At 42.2% G+C, this 20,008-nt stretch overlaps 1 long non-coding RNA gene across 1 annotated transcript; it reads left to right on the top strand.

The window, feature by feature from the left end:
* The first annotated feature begins 3,150 nt into the window (after positions 1–3,150).
* On the top strand, positions 3,151–6,919 carry LOC102132741 (uncharacterized). The gene is made up of 3 exons (XR_010578548.2): positions 3,151–3,284; positions 6,028–6,172; positions 6,258–6,919. It is a non-coding gene; the product is annotated as an uncharacterized lncRNA (long non-coding RNA).
* Positions 6,920–20,008: the final 13,089 nt, after the last annotated feature.

The following is a 20,008-nucleotide window of genomic DNA, read 5'->3' as shown; positions in this document are numbered from 1 at the left end:
CATATGCACGCAGACATACAGACATACCTTTACACACAAGCACACATGAACAACCAATGCAGACACACACAAACGTGCACACTCAGGCACATAAATATCCCCACACCCACACAAGCACATATACAGACATACACACTTTTTATATCCTTAACACACACAATTGCAGACTTATTCTTACACAAAATATGCACATATACATACACACATTTACACACAGACATACACACTCACATACAAATGCATGTTCACCATAATCAAGGTTACATGTAAGAGTGTGTATATGAGTGGGTTTCCCAATGAAGCAAATATAAACCAAATGAAATTTCAACTTGTCTTTATGGAAACAAAACAAACAGCTTGAAATCTCTGGGATTTCTCCCGTTCTTTCCTTGTCATACATGTCAAAAGTCCACGGCCCGTGTGTGCTAGTCACTGTGCCAGGCAGAGTGAGGCATATGACAAACAACTGATGTGGCCTCAGGCCTTGAGGGACTTATGGGCTCTTCGGGGAACACAAGCCAATGACTCAGGGCACTGATGTGCTAACACACTCGGGTAGGGAGCTTATGGGAGGGTCCAGCTGTGGCACAAAAGATGGAATGTTGCATGCGGCCAGAGGAGGAGGATCAAGGAGGGTTGCATGGAGGCAGAGGCTCTTGATCTGGATAACTCCACCAGATCAGGGTGGAACACTTTAGCTGGGCTTGGTATCAGAGCCACAGACAATGACTCTGACTCCAGACATGCATGTGGAATGTGTGGGAAAGAGCAAAGGGTCCCATCAATTCATTCTTCTTTGAAGAGGTGGCTTCAAGTGCCTGCCATGACCACAGGGGTTGGGGGATTCTCAGCTACATCTGGGCCACCACAGGCATCAAAGCTGGAGAAACAGAGATGACCGCCACTCGAGCACCTTCACACCTAGCCTTGCTCGACACTCTGAGTGAACTGCTTGCACATTTTTCTTCTGTAGCTGTGTATCTGTGGTGATTGACTGTATTTTTTAAAGGCAGTTGCATCAGTATTTTTGTTCCACATGCTCTTCCAGGACCTTGCCTCATTTCAACCAAGAGGTGGAGTCTGTTTCCCTCCCCTTGCACCAGGGTAGGACTTTGTTGACTACCTTGGTGAATAGAATGTGTGACCTTGGGGCTATGCCATGGAAGGTGGTAGTGTTTCCTCATGGCTCTCTCTTTGGGTCAAGTGCCTTGGGAGCCTGGCACACATGGGAAGTCCAACTGTCCTGAAGGTGCTGTGCTGGAGAGACCATGTGGAGAGACCACACAAGGACAGAGAGAGATGCTGAGGTCAGGGATGAGCCCCTGCTGCTCCAGCCCCAGCTGTTTGCATCTCCCCAGGGCTGGCACCAGCCATGATCGAGGGGCTTTCTGATGACTCCATTCCAGCCTTTGGGCTGCCCAGCTGATGCCTGGTAGAGCGGAGATGCACTCTTCCTACAGAGCCCTATGCAAATGGCATCTTCAGGAACCAAACAAACTTGCTGTTGGCTTAAGCCACCAAGTTTTGTGGAGGTTTGGTACCCAGCAACAGACAATTGGAGCATCAGTTCAAGCAAATGTTTGATCATGTTTGCCCTTAAGGGCTGAGACAAACCTTGGGAAATCTTGGTTACTCTTGGAGGCCTTATTCAAAAGGCAAAGTCTTCACATGTGGACTTTTAAAAAATTGCACTCCTCTCGGAACACTGGAGAGGAAACATCCAAAGGATCCGAGGTGCCTCTTTACAGGCAGGTGGCTTTATCTAAACACATGATCATACGAACCACCTGCTGTCCTGCCTTTTCATGAACTTGGCTTCTTTTCTACCAGGTGTGGGGAACACAGCCATTCAGCATAAACAACACTTTCCTTGGGCTTAGAAAGTCTAATGAAATGAAAGTGAAAATCCTGGCACATTTGGGATTAGTCTTTGAATCCGTATGGTTCATTCTGCAAGGCACACTGACCTCCCACACTAGCAAAGGGGACAGCCCCTTACAGCCAGGGATCTCTAGAATGGAGAGTCGCCTGTTCCATCTGCTTCATGCTACATGAAGTTACTTGAATGTGCCTGCTAGTCAAGTCATGGAAAGTTAAGAGACAGAGAGAGGACATCTTGACTTAAAAATACATGTTTAAAAGCATTTCCAATCTACCATAGGTGAGCATTTTCATAAAATACAATAACAGGCTGAGTGTGGTGGCTTATTCCTGTAATGCCAGTGCTTTGGAGGCCAAGGAGAGGGGATCACTTGAGACCAGGAGTTTGAGACTGCAGTGAGCTATGATGGCAACCCTGCACTTCAACCTGGGCTACAGAGTGACTCTGTCTCTAAAACAGTAAAAATAAAAATACAATGCAATAACAATGAATTACTAAGAAAATGAAATAAAAATATACACTAAAATTCAAGCCTAAAATTATTATTAGATTTAAGAGACCTAAAGTTACTCTGCTTAATTAGGTATCAAAGTCTCTAAGTGGTTGCCCTCCAAATCTCCACCGATCTCACTGCAGATCAGCACAAATCCTCAGTGCACCAGCTCAGGTGCCCAGGACCACCCACTAACTAGCACAGGCAAACAGAAGCTATTTTCAGGAAGGCAGGGTTGGAATGGGAAAGGTGCGAAGGAAAAAAGCCATCAAATCTGTGGGACCCAGGTGTAAGAAGTAAGAGAAGTGGGCTGTCTTCAGCAGGGGAAGTGCCAAGACAGAGAATGTTAGGATTCCATACAGACTGACTTTGTTCACTCTTTGTTTTTTAGCCTGAGGTTGATCTTAAGATCAGATAAGAGTCTCCACTGGAGAGAGGGTGGACAGGGCACGTGGATTTGTAACTTCTGGCATTCTGGCAGAGACTGGTATTAGGGCTCCCTTAATTAAAAGCAGATTCTATTTCCAGTCCTTCAGAGACACCAAGTAGGCTCCAAAGAGCCTGGCCAAGCACACAGTCCTCACCCCATGGTATTCTTGGACGTTTGAACCTTGGAGTTGCAAGAATTCTGAGGATGCTTCAGGGTGTGTGTGTGTGTGTGTGTGTATGTGTATGTGTATGTGGTGTATGCCAGCCCAGTATCTAGCAATCAACTTCCACGGTGGCATGACACTTGTAGCATGACTGACAGATATGTCCTTTCCTTCTTGGATAGTGTCTGTTCTAACATGTCATCTGGGATCCCTTGGAATCTTCATGTACAGAACCGGTTGCTGCCTCATTGAGTTGGTGGGGACAGAATAGCTCCTGGTTGGCAGCATGGGTTGTGCAGAAGGACAGACCCTGCAGGTAAATCACAGCAGATCTCGGCCATGTTTGCAAGTATGTTACTTAAAAATTTCCAATTCTAATGCATTTAAGAGTTTTCATGATTCATGTCATTTTCACCTGTCTTGCATTCTGCTGTGCTCTCTTGGGTGGAAGGGAAAAGCATAGCCTTACAATTCAGAGGCATCACCATGTCGTTTCTTACCATTATTGCATCTCGTGGCCCTCAAGTCTTGCTCATGTTTTGTTACCACTTAGAGCAGTTTGGCGTTATTACAGAGTTTCAAATCCCAACATTTTTGGGGGGAGCATTCATAAAAATCTCATATGACATTTATGCCAGTTTAATAAAATATGATGATACCCAGCAATTTCACTTTCATCATTTAGACCAAACGAATATTTGTACACATGGTCGAGGCAGTATGTGAAAGGACATACGTTATGGCAATTTCTGGAAAAATACAAATTTAGAAATACCCTAAATAACCATCAAAAGGGGGATGGACAGATAAACTCAGATTCATTCACACAATGGGATACTCTCTGGTGGTAAAAAGCACGAGACATATCTGTAAGTGAGAACATGGAAGGGTCTCAAGATGTACTGCTGACCGAGGAAAGTGATTTCCAGATAATACACGCAGCGCGATAGCATTGCTGAAGGAAACAGAACCTCATACACTATAAAGCGTGACCACCGGTTTTCTAAGGGTACATACCTCATAGAAAATAATTTGTAGTTCACCATCCAAAATGAGGACAGTATCTCCTGTAGTAGGAGAGGAGGGAATCCGAGAGCGGTGGTGCTCAAAGGGGATTTTTATCCTTACTTGTAATTCTTGGAGTTTTTTTTTTTTTTTTAAATGAGGAAACATTACTCATGTCTTATTTATGTAGTAATAAAATCATGTCAGAAATCCGGGTACACTGATGAGCATGACTATCACCCCTGGCAATGTCTATCTGAGTAAAGGCCAAATAAAGATAAGAGAAAGAGACAAGAGCACTCACAGAGTAGTGCTCAAGGCCAGGGCCCATGACTCCAACTGCCAGAGCCTCCAGCTACAGCTCCACCCCACAACCCACCAGGCTGCGGCAACCCTCAGAGGTTTCCTGGGCTTGCTGCCAGCTGTGGGGTTAGGAAGTTAAGAGAATGAACCCTGAAACCAAGCCACCTGGCTTCCCATTCTTCCGATCCTTCCAAGCGATGTGATCCCTGGGGAAGTCATGCATCCCTCAGTGCTTCAGCTCCCTTGAGTGTCAAGTGGGTATAAGAATAGGGGGGTATTGTCGGAGTTAAATTAAATCATATGACCAAACCTTTAGAATGGTACCTAGGACAGAGACATCTCCACGTCAATATTATCTGCTACTATTAATCTTCAAGAGCTTTTCTTTTTTTCTTCCCTAGAATTTTCTTTAGGGACTCAGATGTTTAATTTCCACTAAGATCAAGCCAGCTCCAAAGCCTCCTCCTTTATTTCAGGTCCTTGATAAGTAGCATTACGGGAAGGTTTAAAAGAAAGTCAGGTCCAACATTTCGTTGTATGAATGGAGAAACTGAGGCCCAGAAATGCAAGTCTCATTGCTGGTCCTCCCAGAAAGTCAGCAGAAGAGCTAGCCCAGACCTCCTCCTTCCTGACCCTCTGGCCAGCTCTGTGACCATTGGTACCACACACTCTTCTGACAGGAAAGAGCAGGAGTTGAGCTGGGCACCCTGGCTCATGCTTGGAATCCCAGCACTTCGGGAGGCTGAGGCAGGAGGATTGCTTGAGCCCAGGAGTTCAAGACCAGCCTGGGCAACATGGTGAAAGCCCATCTCTACAAAAAATATAAAAAATTAGCTGGGCATGGAGGTGTGTGCCTGTAATCCCAAGCTACCTGAGAGGCTGAGGTGGGAAGATCACCTGGGATTGTAGTGAGACGTGATCACGCAACTGCACTCCAGTCTGGGTGATGGAGTGAGACCTTGTCTAAAAATAAAAATAATAATAATAAAAAAAGGAAGCTGGAATTGGCTTGTGGAACAACAGAATTGGAATTTTTCTCAAAAGACTGACTTATCCCACTTTGGAAAATGGGCAAAATACTCCTGCAGCTCTGGCGACATTCTATGGAGTCCTCAGTTATGACCGTGACAATGGTACAGACAGGCTCGACCCTGCTGGTGCCACAGAGCAGGGACTGTGGGAGCCTGACAATGAGCTTTCATGGCCCCAGGACAGGACAGAGAGGAGGCACCTCTGCAGGAGGCTCGGAGATCGAGATGTGCTCGTTGCAGGCAGGCAGCTGCCCTTCCCATGGATGAGAGCAGCCCCTCTCTTCTTCAATATTGACCAGCAAAGAAACAAAAATCCATCTTAATACTTTTTCAGTGGAAAATGAAGCAGTTTATTTAATATTATTTGGATAACAAGCATCCACATGAACAGGATTCGAATGTCAGTTGTCTTCGGGGAAAAAAGATTTATTGGTTGGTAAATATTGAGAAAGAAAAGCTGATAAAGAACAGTTTCAGCTGCGGCTTCTGCCCGGAGCAGGAGAACAGGCCTGTGTTGTATTTTGGGGCCCTGGGAAGGCAAAAAATTGTGAATGTCTTTCTTTGTTGGTGGGTGTAAAAGTGGAGCCCGCTACAAATAATTTCTTATTTCTTGTCGCATAGATTTTAAATTATGTAGCTTCCCTACCTTGTTAAGTATTAAAGCGGTCTTGTTTAAGGAAGAGACACTTAAATAATGAAGCTTATGTATCTTGTTTTCAGACATCAATATCTGGCTTTGAGTGGCACAAAGAAATAAAGGAATGTGGATTCAGACCTCACTGGGATGCTTGGCAATTCTAATTCTACGCCAGACTGCAAATGGACACAAAACTGTTGCGACTTTTGTTGAAGAGGAGAAGGATGGGTGAGCATGTGACGTTGGGAAATTGTATTTTCTTCTTCGAGTTCTTCTGTTTCCTAATATTTAATCCTACTGTTCTCTTCTTTAGTGAAGGTCTCTTTAGTAAATAATCTCTGCTGAAATTGCTTCGGGCAGCACAGAAGCTGGATTCAGAAGCACACAGGTCTGGGGATGCAGGCTTCGGCCACCCTGATGCGAGGAAAGACTGCCATCTCGTGGTCAGCTCGATCCTGGCACCTTGGTGAGGGTCCAGGCTGCAGAAAACCGGGCTTGGGGAGGAAATGGTGCTGCAAACTGGATTTCTGCGGGACAATGTGGATGCCTTTAGAAAACACCCAGAAAAGAGCTGAGTGCCACCCAAGATAGGCTTCAGTGAATCCTCTGCAGGTGTGTTGTCATCCCCTAAGCCAAACACACACTTCACACACACGCTGTAGGCTGCGTGAAAATGAGGTAGAAATGTGGGGAAAACATAATCCCGTGGAGAGAACAAACAGCTGAACATGTAAATGCCTCCGGCATGCCTGGCAGAGAGAACACTCAGGCTGAGAAAAGGGGACAGTAACTTGTGCCAAAGATAAGGGAGTAGCCTCTGGGGAATCAATCAGCAGGGCGTCTGGTCAACCCCTCAGACAAAGTCAGGTCTGAGCAGGCAAGATCTATGGATCTGATTTATTAATATTTTCACAATTAAAAAGAATCTGATTGTAAAACTGTTACATGTGTTGTGAGAAAAAAAGAAAAAACAAACAATATAGAAATGTACAAAGAAGAAAATGAAAGATTGGAAGCGTCCTCACCTTAGGGAACCATTATTAATGCTTTAGGTGGCCAGTCTTCCAGACATCTTGCTACAAATATATCCAAATGGAAATTAAAAATGCACTTTCACATAAGTGCAATCAGACCTTGTGCTCTTCTATCCCATAGCCTGCTTTTTCATTCAACACTATGACAGAAGCATCTTTCCAGGTCAATAAACAAAGGCTGGCCTTATAGTTTTTTTTTTTTAATCAATTGCATAAAGCTAATGGTATGTAATATTGATTTGATACCTGCTACATGCCAGGCACATGCATGATCTTGCATAATCTCATAACAACTCTACCGAACAGGAGTTTGTATTATGCCCATTAAGCAGATGAAGAGGCTGTGGCACAAGAAAATCGATCAGCATTGCCAGGGTATCTGACCTCAGAGCCCAGGCTCTTGACCAGTAGGCTAGAAATGAAGCATAATTTACTTACCAGTTTTCCGTTGATGGACATTAAGCTATTTCCTACTTTTCTGGTATAAAAAATAAGATTGCAGTGAAACTTTATGGCATATACATCTTTGCACCTCAGTGAGTTCTCTCTAAGTTAATTTGAAAGTAGTAGGGTGTGGGGTTTGTGGGTCAAAGTGTATGCTCAATTTATGCTTTACTGTGTGCCTGGCTTCCCTCCAGGCAGCATGTGCCGGCTCACACTCCCACCAGCTATACAGGAGAATTTCCAGTGCCCCACGACCTTGCCAATACTAGGCTTCCTCATCAGTTTTTTTCTCTCCTTTATTTTTCTTTAGAAAAAAAAATAGCCTTTGAAAAAATTGTAGGAACTAGTGCAATGTGAGCTTGTAAGTGCTTCACCCAATGTAGGTCCACCCAGTGTTAACATTTTGCCACATCTGTTAGTTTTTATCAAACTGGAGTTATCTATAGACATCGTAACACTTGATGACTAAATACTTCGGCATGTGTCTCTTAAGAAAAAAAGCACACCCTTACGTAAGCATAATATAATCAGTACACTTGGGAATTGCTAAAATACAATTTTCTAATACAAAATTCATATCAAGTCATTGAATAAAGACACTTCTTGACTTAAAATGAGATTACATCCCAATAAACCCATCATAAGTTGAAAAAAGTAAGTAAAAATGCATTTAATACACTGAATCTGCTGAATATTGTAACAGCTTTGCCTACATTAAATGTGCTCAGAACACTTACATTAACCTGCAGTTGGACAAAATTATCCAACAGAAAGCCTATTTTATAATAAAGTGTTAGATATGTCATGTAATGTATGAAATACTGTACTGAAAGTGAAAAACAGAATGGTATGGATTCTCACAGTACGGTTTCCACTGAATGCCTATCACTTTTGCATCATTGTAAAACTGAAAAATTGTAAGTTGAACAATTGTAAGTTGTGGACTGTCTGTACTTAACAGATTTTGTCTTGATCCAGAATGGAATCAAGGGTCATGTATCGTTTCCCAGTCATGTCTCTTGAATCCAGAACAGATCTCCAGCCTTTTTGTGGTCTCTCATGACATTGGCATTTTGAAGAGTTTTATGGAGTGTACTTAGGCCTGGATTTATCTGATTGCACCTCAGGATTAGATTTAGCATAAATATTGTTGGCAGGCATATTATACAGATGCTGTTGCTTCCTTCTCAGGGCATCATATCAGGAGGAACAACAAGATGCCAATTTGTCCACAATTTGTGACATTAACTTTGATCACTCAGTTAAGTGAGTGCCTGCTCTATTTCTCCATTGGAAATGTACCCTGATCTTCTGTGATTATTAAGTGACCTACTGGGTGATACTTTGAGACAGAATGTCTTGCTTCCCAACAATCTCTTACCCAGTGATTTTAGAATCTATTGATCATCCTTGCCTGGATCAATTGCTGCTTTCCTGACTATAAAGTGCTATTTCATTTCCCATTCTTTCTACTTTTAAAAAAAGTTATCGCTTTTCTATAAAGAAAAGCTTCTTATTCTACCCCTCAAATTTTTTAGTATCAGATTGTACTCATGGCTTCTTTCTCAATCCAGTGTATTTCTGTCGCTATCCATTTTGACAGCCAGATCATCCCAAATTTGGCAAGTGGCAGCCCCTTCAAGCTGGACCTGTGTCCTCTGAGCCCCTTTCTGCTCTCTGGCACGAGATGCTCCAGGCTCACCTTGCACTTTCCTTGCCTCAGGTCTGGCATCAGCCATTTCTCCAAGAGCCCTCCCATCTTTGTTTATATATTTATTCATATTTAATAGCTCATTATTATTAGTTTTAAAATTTATATAAAATAAAGTTGACTTTTTTGTGTAGTTGTAGGAATTTTAATACAGGTATAGGTTTGTGACGTCACCACTCTAATTGAGATATAGAACAACTCCAAATCATCAAGTTACACACTTTAAATATATATAATTTTTAATTGTCAGCTATACCTCAGTAAAACTGGGGAGAAAAGATACAGTTTCATGCCCAGAAACTACTTTGTGCTTCCTGTTTGTGGTCAAACACGTCCTTTATCCCTGACAGCTGCTGATTTTATCTCTGTCTTTATAGTTTTACCTCTTCTAGAACATTACAAAAATGACAGCGCATAATATGCAGCCTTTTGAGTCTGGCTTCTACTTTCCTTTAGCATAATGCCTTTGAGATTCAGCTGTTGCATGCATCAATAGTTCGTTCCTTTTTATTGCTGAGTGGTAGGTGTTCCATCGTGCAGATGATCCACAGTTTGCTTATGCATTTACCCACTAAGACAAATGGGTTGTGTCCAGTTTTTGTTGATTATGAATAGAGCTGCATAAACATTTATGTATAGAGTTTTCTTGTGTGAGCACAAGTTTTCATTTTTCTTGGGTAGGTGCCTAGGAGTGGGATTACTGAGTCACACACTAAGTGTATGTTTCACTTTTTAAAAGCTGTCAAGCGTTTTCCAGAGCAGCCAAGCCAGTCTGCGTTTCACCAGCAATTCCAGAGAGTTTCAGTTGCTCTGCATCCTTGCCAGTGCTTGATATTGCCAGGTTGTTTTTTTTTAAACCCATTTTAAAATATGTTCAGTGCCTCCCTTTTTTAATCTTTGTAAATGTTATAGGTGAATTTAAAAAGTCAATCTCAATATACATTGACTGTTAATAATACTATTAATTACTATTACTGTTAATAATACTAATAAGTAACTATCAATCTCATAGATGAAAAAGATGATTTATGATCTTTAAAAATTTGCATTTTTATTATTAGGAAAGTCAGAAGGGCTCAATTATAACAGAGAGAGAAGCGGATAGAGAAGTGTGTTCTCGCCTGAAGGTGTCTTTCATCTTGGGCTGCCTCTATCTATTTCTGGGATCACTGGCGGCCCTTGTACTCTTATCCTCAGCTCTTCCTGGGGGCATTTTTGTTTCATTGAGGCTATGGATGGGAAAGAATGTCCAGCCCATTCTCTCTCCCTCTTCTGATTAAAAGCAGGGGAGGCAGAAGTGGAAAGGGCAAAACCAATTATAGGTTGTAGCCTACACTATCCAAAGCAATATATACATTCAATGAAATCTCTGTCAAAATACCTATGACATTCTTTAGAGAAGCAGAAAAAATAATCCTAAAATGTATGTGGAACCACAAAAGACCAAAATAGCTAAAGTTGTCCTGACCAAAAGAACAATCCTGGAGGAATCACATTACCTGACTTCAAATTATACTACAGGGCTATAGTAAACAAAACAGCATCATACCGGTATAAAAACAGACACATAGACAAATGGAACAGAATAGAGAACCCAGAAATAAATCCAGACATCGTCAGTGAACTCATTTTCGACAAAGGTACCAAGAACATACACTGGGGAAAAAACAGTCTCTTCAATAAATGGTGCTTGGAAAACTGGCTATCCATGTGCAGAAGAATGAGACTAGACCGCTGTCACTTTCTACCCACAAAAATCAAACCAAAATGGATTAAAGACAAATGTAAGACCTCAAACTACGAAACTACCAAAAACAAACAAACAAACAAACAAAACATTGGGGAAGTTCCCCAGGATATTGGTCTGGGCAAAAATTTCTTGAGTAATACTCTAAAAGTACAGGCAACTAAAGCAAAAATGGAAAAATGGGATTATATCAAGCTAAAAAGCTTCTGGCCGAGCGTGGTGGCTCATGCTTTTAATTCCAGCACTTTGGGAGGCCAAGACGGGTGGATCGTCTGAGGTCAGGAGTTCGAGACCAGCCTGGTCAACATGGCGAAACTCCATCTCTACTAAAAATACAAAAATAAGCTGGGTGTGGTGGTACATGCCTATAATCCCAGCTACTCAGGAGGCTGAGACAGGAGAATCACTTGAACTTGGGGAGACGGAGGTTGCAGTGAACTGCGATTGCTCTACTGCGCTCCAGCCTGGGCAACAGAGTGAGATTCTGTCAAAAAAAAAAAAAAAAAAAAAAAGTTTCTGCACAGCAAAGGAAACAGTCAACAAAGTGAAGAGACAACCCACAGAATGGGAAAAATATTTGCAAAGTATCCATCTGACAAGGGATTAATAACCAGAATATATAAGGAGTTCAAACAACTCAAAAGGAAAAAATCTAGTAATTCAATTAAAAATGGGCAAAAGATCTGAATAGATGTTTCTTAAAAGAAAAATATACAAATGGCAAACAGGTATAAGAAAAGGTGCTCAACATCATTGATCATCAGAGAAATGCAAATCAAAACTACAATGAGATATCATCTCACCCTAGTTAAAATGGCTTATATCCAAATGACAGGCAGTAACGAATGCGGGCAGGGATGTGGAGCAAAGGGAACTCTTGTACACTGTTGGTGGGAAGGTAAATTAGTACAGCCACTAGGGAGAACAGTTTGGAGGTTCTTCAAAAAACTGAAAATAGAACTACCCTATGATCCAGCAATCCCAGTGCTAGGTATACACCTGAAAGAAAGGAAATCAGTATATTGAAGAGGAAACTGCACTCCCATGTTTATTACAGCACTATTCACAATAGCCAAGATTTGGAAACAACCCAAGTGTCCATAAACAAATGAATGGATAAAGAAAATGTGGTACATATACACAATAGAGTACTATGCAGCCATAAAAATATGAGATTCTATCATTTGCAACATCATGGATTGACCTGGAGGTGGTTACATTAAGTGAAACAAACCAGGCACAGAAAGATAAACTTCACATGTTCTCACTTATTTGTAGGAGCTAAAAATTAAATCAGTTGAACTCATGGAGACAGAGAGTAGAAGGATGGTTGCCAGAGGCTGGGAAGAGTAGTGGTGGTGGGGGTGGGGTGGTGGGGAGGGGAAGTGGGCATGGTTAATGGGTACCAAAATATAATTGAATGACTGATATTCTGTCAATTGGATAATTGATAGAATGAATAAGATCTCATATTTGGTAGCACAATAGGGTAACTTGTCAATAATAATTTGATTACACATTTAAAAATAACTAAAAGAGTATAACTGGAATGCTTATAACATGAAGAAAAGATAAATGCTTGAGGTGGTGGGTACCCCATTTACCCTGATGTGATTATTACACCTTGTATGCCTATATAAAAATATCTCATGTTCCCCATAAATACATACACCTACTATGTATGTACCCATAAAATATTATAGAGTGTGGTCATCAGAGCATGGAGTCATGTTCCTACATAGTGCTTAAAACTTCCACTAGGAATTATCATGGTCAATTCAGCTTGTTCCAGCTCAAGAAAAATAAGAGCATCAGCTAGGCTCTAGGTACCATGCTGCACTCCCGAGACATAAACAAGACCCTAGCCTTGTTTTCAAGAAGCTCATTCTGGTGGAGACAGGGCGGGAAGGAGACACAGACAAAACCAGCCATGGGGATTAATATATCTTAACAAGATGACCCGTAAGTCTGACCCAGGAAGAGAAGGAGATAGCTTTCAGAGGCCGGAACTGAGCTCTGAGTAACTGTGGCTGCCCGAAACTGCCTCTTCCTTTCCAACACTGGCTTTCCCAACCTGAAAAACTGATTCAGTCTCACATGTGGATCCTGAGGACATTTAAGGAAGACATTTTACAGCCGTCCAGGGAACCCTGATGAGATCTGAAATGTTCTGTTCGTTCTGCAGCTATAAAATAACCTGCCTAGCACAGAAACATATACTGACCATGCCTGAAATAATGAATCTGGCTTTTGAAAGTGCTCAAATAGAAATCTGTTTACTGAGCAAAGCCGTCATCCCGGCTGACTTACAGAAAATTGATAGCACCATTGTCCAAGATTCATGCTGTCTCCTGGCACATCAAAGACAGCCCTGGGGGACTTGATATCTGAAGTCATTTTCTTGGAGTTAAGGGACACTGCCCATGGGAACCACAAACTGCACTGGTCCAAACATTTGGTCAATGCAGCATAACTACAAAGCCTGATTCATCTAGGAAAGCCACCTTCTCATCCTTTGGCAATGTGTCGGCATTTATGTAAGGGGGACTCTTTCCTTCCAAATTTGTACCTAATATAGAGCTTTAGTGGTGGTTCATAGTGAGTGCTTGAATCAGTCAGGAGATAAAAACCACACCTTTTAACAGGCATAATTTTATATAAAATTGTTAACTGGGTTCTTTCGCAGAAAGGCAAAAAGAGAACTCTAAGAAATCCTGGTTGTGGCAACTGCAGGAAATAGCTACTTCCCCTAGGGGTGAGGGAATAGAAGGAAGAACAGAAAATTATTAAAATGTAGAAGCTCAGAGGAGCGGCCCCATGGAGCTGGGACTCAGATATCTGAGTGGGGCCACACTGAAACTGGGTCTGTGTATACTGTAAAAACTGCAAACTGGATGGAGTCGCTGATACAGGAAAGAACTTCCAGTGCCTGGGTTATCACTGAGGAAGTGATGCAGACAATAAAAGGAAGTATTCAGGAATAGAAGCTAATCAGAAACAGGAAGTACTTAGGAACAGGAAGTACTCAGGAGCAGAAAGTACTCAGGAACAGGAAGAAGAGGGCCACTTTCCCTTCCCCAGCCTCAGGGTCTCCCTTTACTACCCGCTCTTGGTGGATCCCAACAGGTAGCAGCTGGCTGGGCAGAATGGTGGATGCAGAGTTCTAGCCCTGGCATTACAAAGCTGGGTAGAAAAGGATAAGTTTGGAGCTTAGAGATAATAGCTCAATAACTGGCAAATTGTTCAATAGATATTTTTGAGTGACTGAATAAATTTACATGCAATAAAATTTCAAGCTTTGACTTTCATTCAAAAATTTATTGACATTCCTAGGATTGCTTTCTCACTGGGGAATTCTCATTTGTGCCAGATTCTCTGTCTCTCTCTCTTTCTTTCCTTCCTTCGTTCCTTCTTTGCTTCCTTCCTTTTTTCTTCCTTCCTTTTCCCCCTCCTTTCTTTCCTTTTTCCTTCCTTCCTCCCTCCCTCCCTCCCTCCCTCGCTCCCTCCCTCCCTTCCTCCCTCCCTCCTTCTGTCTCTCCCTTCCTTCCTTTCCTTCCCTTCCTTCCCTTCCCCTTCTCCTTCTCCTTCTCCTTCCTTCCTTCCTTCCTTCCTTCCTTCCTTCCTTCCTTCCTTCCTTCCTTCCTTCCTTCCTTCCTTCCTTCCTTTCTCTTTCTTATTTTCTCCTTTCTTTCTTTCTTCCTCCCTCCCTCCCTCCCTCCCTCCCTATCCCCATGTCTTGTTTCTTTTCTTTCTTTGTTTCTTTCTGCAATTTGGCCTCAATGAATCTTCTGAGACAATTTAGCATCCTCAACTGTTTTCACTGCCTCTGTCTCTATGTTCTGACCTTCCCCATGCCTATTCTGGGGTATTGCAGGTTTCTGTGACAGTGACAGAATGTGACTGATAGCACCTCTTGGCCCATGGAATCCCAGACCAGGACTCAGAGCCCTAGACTTCTTATCCTTGGATAAAGCACATGACTTCTTTGAGGCTCACTTTTCATGAAATGGGAATGAGAATATGGAATATGGTCTTCACTCATTTTATATAGATGTTATTAAGATAGAAATGAGTCATAAGTCTGGGGGTGGTGGCTGACACCTGTACTCCAAGCACTTTGAGAGGCCAAGGTGGGGTGATAGCTGGAGGCCATGAGTTCAAAACCAGTCTGAGTAACAAAGCAAGACTCCATCTCTACAAAAAATAAAAAACTTAGCTGAGTTTGGTGGCGTGCACCCGTAGCTACTTAGGAAGCTGAGGTGGGAGGATCTCTTGAGCCTGGGAATTTGAGGTTGCAATGGGCTGTGATCACACCACCGTATTTGCCCAGGTGACAGAGTGAGACTCTGTTTCTAAATTAAAACAAAAACAAAAACAAATGAGACATAAGATGGATAAGTGAATTAAAAACTTTGTAGGTGAAGTTTGCTGATTGAACGTATGTGTTTGCATTTTTCTCCTCCTGAAGCCCCACTGGAATGGATTGTTTTGAAAAAGGCAAAACCCACTACGATGGAAAAAATGGGAGAAGAAATGACAACAACATGGTTTGGGAGTCAGAATACAGATAGATGACTGGTAACTGATGAAAGAAAACAAAGTTCAGAAGGCCATAGTGGGGAAAATTTTAAAACAGCAGATGTGTGCGGCAAATTCCACAAACCTTGGGAACTAGGGGCAGCAGGTACCTCTGAATTTGGGGGTAAGGCAGAAAGACTCAAATAAGGAGGATTTGTTTAGTAAGCACTCCGATCTCTATGTCTGCACCCTACTGTGGGCAGCCAGGCCACTGCCCACCCCTCTCAGCAAAGACTGGCTGGAGAGGGTAAGGCATGGTCTTTGGACACCTGGGCTGTGCACTGCAGCAGTGCAATGAGGGGCAGCTGGATGCTGACTAGCCTCAGCCCGCTTTCCTGACCTGGCTCCCAGGATGCTGCAGTCGGTCTTCACCTTCCAGTCAGGAGACCTGGAGAGTGTTCTCTTGGGAGTCTGTCCAACTGAAGAAGAAAGCGTTAAAGGTACTGAAATTAGCAGTTTCCCAGGAACATGGCCCATCCGGAGTCTCCTACAGTGGAGCTGCAGATGCCATGTGCGGTTCTTGCACTCTGATCTTCCGATTAGCATTTAGTTCCTTACTCTGAAATGCTAGCAGAGAACTAAGAGTTACTTATGGGACTCATTTCCTATGAATACTATAGTGAATTACCACCAACTTGGGACTTGAAACAACACACATTTATTTTCTTGCAGGTCTGGAGGCTAGAAGTTTGAAATCAATTTCACTGGGTGAAGGCAAGGTATTGGCCAGGCTGGTTCCTGCTAGAGAATCCAAGGAATGTGTTCCCTTTCCTTTTCCAGCTTCTGGAGGTGCTTAGATTTCTTGGCTTATGGCCCCTTAACTCCAATTTTTGCTTCTGTTGTCACATGGCTTTCTCTCTCTGTTGATCTTGCCTCCTTCTTTTAAGGACCCTGGTAATTACATTTAAGGCTCGCTGAGATAATGCAGGATAATCTCCTCATCTCAAGATTCTTAATTTGGTCTGAAAAGTTCCTTTTGTTATATACAAGTCCTGGAGATTAGGATATGGGGAGCCCATTATTCAGGATATCACAATTGTCTCATGAATAATCAGGATTTCCTTGAAAGAAGTAAGCCTAAGGCATCCAGACATTCTAGAATCATACTATTATGTATCATTTTGAGGGGGCAGAATTAAGAAAATAGTCAGAAATAATTTTCTATGATCTGTGGTTCGAAAGAAGAATGTAGTTGAGAAAGACTGACTTAGAGTGAAATAAAGGTGAAAGTAATCAGACAGAAGCAGCATAGAATAGGAAGAAGACACTCCAGAAACAGACTATTAATACTTTACGGCAGTGGTCCCCAATCTTTCTTGCACCAGGGATTGGTTTCATGGAAGACATTTTTTCCATGATGGGGGTTGAGGAGGTTGGGGGTGGGGATGGTTTTGGGATGAAACTGTTCCACCTCAGATCATCAGGCTTTCGATTCTCCTAAGGGGTACACAACCTAGATCCCTTGCATATGCAGTTCACAATAGGGTTCACACTCCTATGAAAATCTATTGCTGCTGGTGATCTGATGGGAGGTGGAGCTCAGGCAGTAATCCTCATTCACCAGCCTCTCACCTTCTGCTGCGTAGCCTGGTTCCTAACAGGCCATGGACCTGGCTTATGGCCCCTGGTTTGCAGCCCAGGGATTGGGGGCCCCTGCTTTAGGGAGATAAGAAAATAAACTGCAATAATCAAAAGAGAACAAGATGTTACAAAAAACATTCAGAGAATGCCAATAACTCTTGGAAATGAAAATAACACAGCAGCAAAGAAAACCTCAGAATAAGTTTCCAGATAAAGTTGAGGTATTCTTACAAAAAACAGAGCAAAAAGAAAAAGAGATGAAAACTAGAAGAGAAAAGAAAATTAGAGAACGAGTCCAAGAGACCCAACATCTGATTAACAGAAGTTGCAGAAATAGAAGTAAAGAAAACTTATGGGATAAAAGAATAAATGGGAAAAATTCAAAAAACTTTCCAAGTTTTTTAGTACATAAGTTTTCAGATTGGAAGGGTCCCCCAAGTTTTTATCATAATGGGTGATAATAGGCCCATGACAAGGCACATCACCACTGGGGTCAAAAAGAAGAGGTATATCTATATATCTATCTATATCTGTATCTATATCTAGAGAGGCTCATAAAGAACCTAGAATTGGGAAGGCTTTGAAGTTCTCTATGCCACCTAGAAGGCAATGAAGCATGCTTTCAAACTAGTGAAGAAAAATGATCTCCAACTAGAATTCTACTCCCAGCTGAACCACCGCCAATCGACTGAGAGTAGATAAAAGACATTTGCATATAAGCAAGGTCTCCAAAAGCTATTCAAGGATGTGTTCCATCAAAATTGCAGAGTAAATCCAAAAAGAGGAAGACAAAAGGTATAGGAATGAGAAGATTCAACACAGGGGGTAACTGAGTGGCAGCAGACTGGAAAAGACCTGTTGCATTTGGCTGTGCAAGATGTACACTGCTCAACTTCTGGGCATGCCATTCTTTTCATTTTCTCTGTGGGTGACATAGAAATAGAAATCAGGACAATTTAGAGCCTCTCTGAAGGCTCCTGGGGAGATTTCCTTAGGAAATTAAAATCAATAGAAAGCCTCATGCATTATGAAGAAATTTAGACAATTGATAGCATTTGTGATTGAATGAATGATAAATACACAGAAATCTAAGCAAATCAAAAGAAAACAATTATTAACTTTGGAGTATTAATAACTACAAAAATTAAATCATAATAAGCTCTGAGGAGTATTTACATATTCATAATAATTCAAACACTGATGATTTGTCTCTAACTACAAATTTTGAAATAATTATGTTGGGAGAAGCCAGGGTTATGGGAAAGTGGCGTGTGTGTACAGAAGGGTGATGTAAAAGTCAAGATGTGGCAATAAAAACATATTGTTCAAGCAAAGGCAGCCTATGCCAAAACAATCAGCTAAGATCCGAGACGGGGGCTGATGATTAAGGGCAATGATATTTTATAACAAAATTTGAATTATTAGGCTCTTTAAACAGTATGTATTTGTAAATTTGCTAAAAATAGAAACTAGTAGAAGTTTTAAAAGTTCTTTCAACTCTGGGCTAGTCATTTAATCTCTCTAAGACTCGATTTTATCTGGGTGAGTGTGCACAGGGGCAAATGTGTATCACGCCTGGCACAGCTGAAGTGCGGAGTAAAGGCTAGTGTTACACATGTCATCAGCATCATTGTGAGCTGATGTTACTGCCATAGAGCTTGCTATGCACAGAGTTGGTGTTTGAGTCAGAGCAGCAAAACTGAGTCCCTGGTACACATCATTTAATTACTTGCACCTGTGCTCCCCTCTTACTTACTTGTGGCTTTCCAGGAATTGCTCACATCGACACTGGCCCAATTGTCCCATATAACTAATGTTTATGGTTTCTTTTGAACAAACATAGAAATTGACTCTCCCAGTCTTAAAACTTGAGAAAGTTACATATGTCTTACCTGAGTTTATTTCTCAGGAAACCAATAATCAGGCCTCCTAGATTATATCAAGGACCCGAAACTCATCAGATCACTGCATCTGGACAATGATATGCCAGACCCCCCCACCTGTCATGACTGCCTAACCGGCCACCTGCTTCCTGTGGACCAATTCCTTTCCCCTACCCTCCCTAATACCTATTTTCCCACACATGGTTACATTTCTTCCCTGCTATATAAACCCCTAATTTAAGTCAGTTGAGGAGATGGATTTGAGATTGATTTCCCATTTCCTCAGCTGCAGCACTGAATTAAAGCCTTCTTTCTCGGCAATACTCATTTCAGTGATTGGCTTTCTGTGCTGCAAGCAATGGGACCTAGACCGAAACCCTAGTGTTTTGGTAACATCAGCAGGAGAGGTTATGCCCAGGCGTGTATGATGGTTGAGGCCAGATTTGGGGATCCTGTCCATTCCCATGGCTGGGAAAAGAAGAAGCTTTCTGGTCTTGGAGATGAGGCAAATCTTCAGCTCTTGGAGAAAGATTAGAGATAATCCATGTGGAAGCAATGGTGCCGATAGACCAAGGCAACACAGCTTTGTTCAGTGAACAATGACAATGAGGAAGTCAGTCATTTCTAACCTGGGAACATCTGGCAGCAACCTGATCTCCTGGTGGGTAGGGAAACTGGACCTGTCTGAGCTCATCCCTGGTGCTGAGGTCTGGAGATGCAGAGATTGTTCTGGATGCTCTTTTAGAAATGTGGGCTCCTAAGGACATGTCGGGGATCATCTCCCCTGGTTCAGACCAGCAAGGGCTCTAGACAAAAGGGCTCTAGGACAAAAGTCCATTCTCCTAATCAGACTCCAGGGGCCACAACAACTGAGAAAGGAAGGTCTGGCTGTAAGTAGAGCAAGCTCTACAAACATGTGCGAAGGAGGGCCGCACTTCCCCATCTCTCTCTCCCACCATCTGGAAAGCTGGTGAATACCTCCTATCATCATCATCATGTCTCATTTCTATCTTTGTGTGTCCGTAAGTAACCACATTGTATTGTGAGGGAGTGTAAGGAACACAGGTTCAAAATTTTGAAACAGGA

Source organism: Macaca fascicularis, chromosome 10 (genome assembly GCF_037993035.2).
Source record: "Macaca fascicularis isolate 582-1 chromosome 10, T2T-MFA8v1.1".
Lineage (NCBI taxonomy): Eukaryota > Metazoa > Chordata > Mammalia > Primates > Cercopithecidae > Macaca > Macaca fascicularis.
This window is presented reverse-complemented; position numbering and strand designations above follow the sequence as displayed.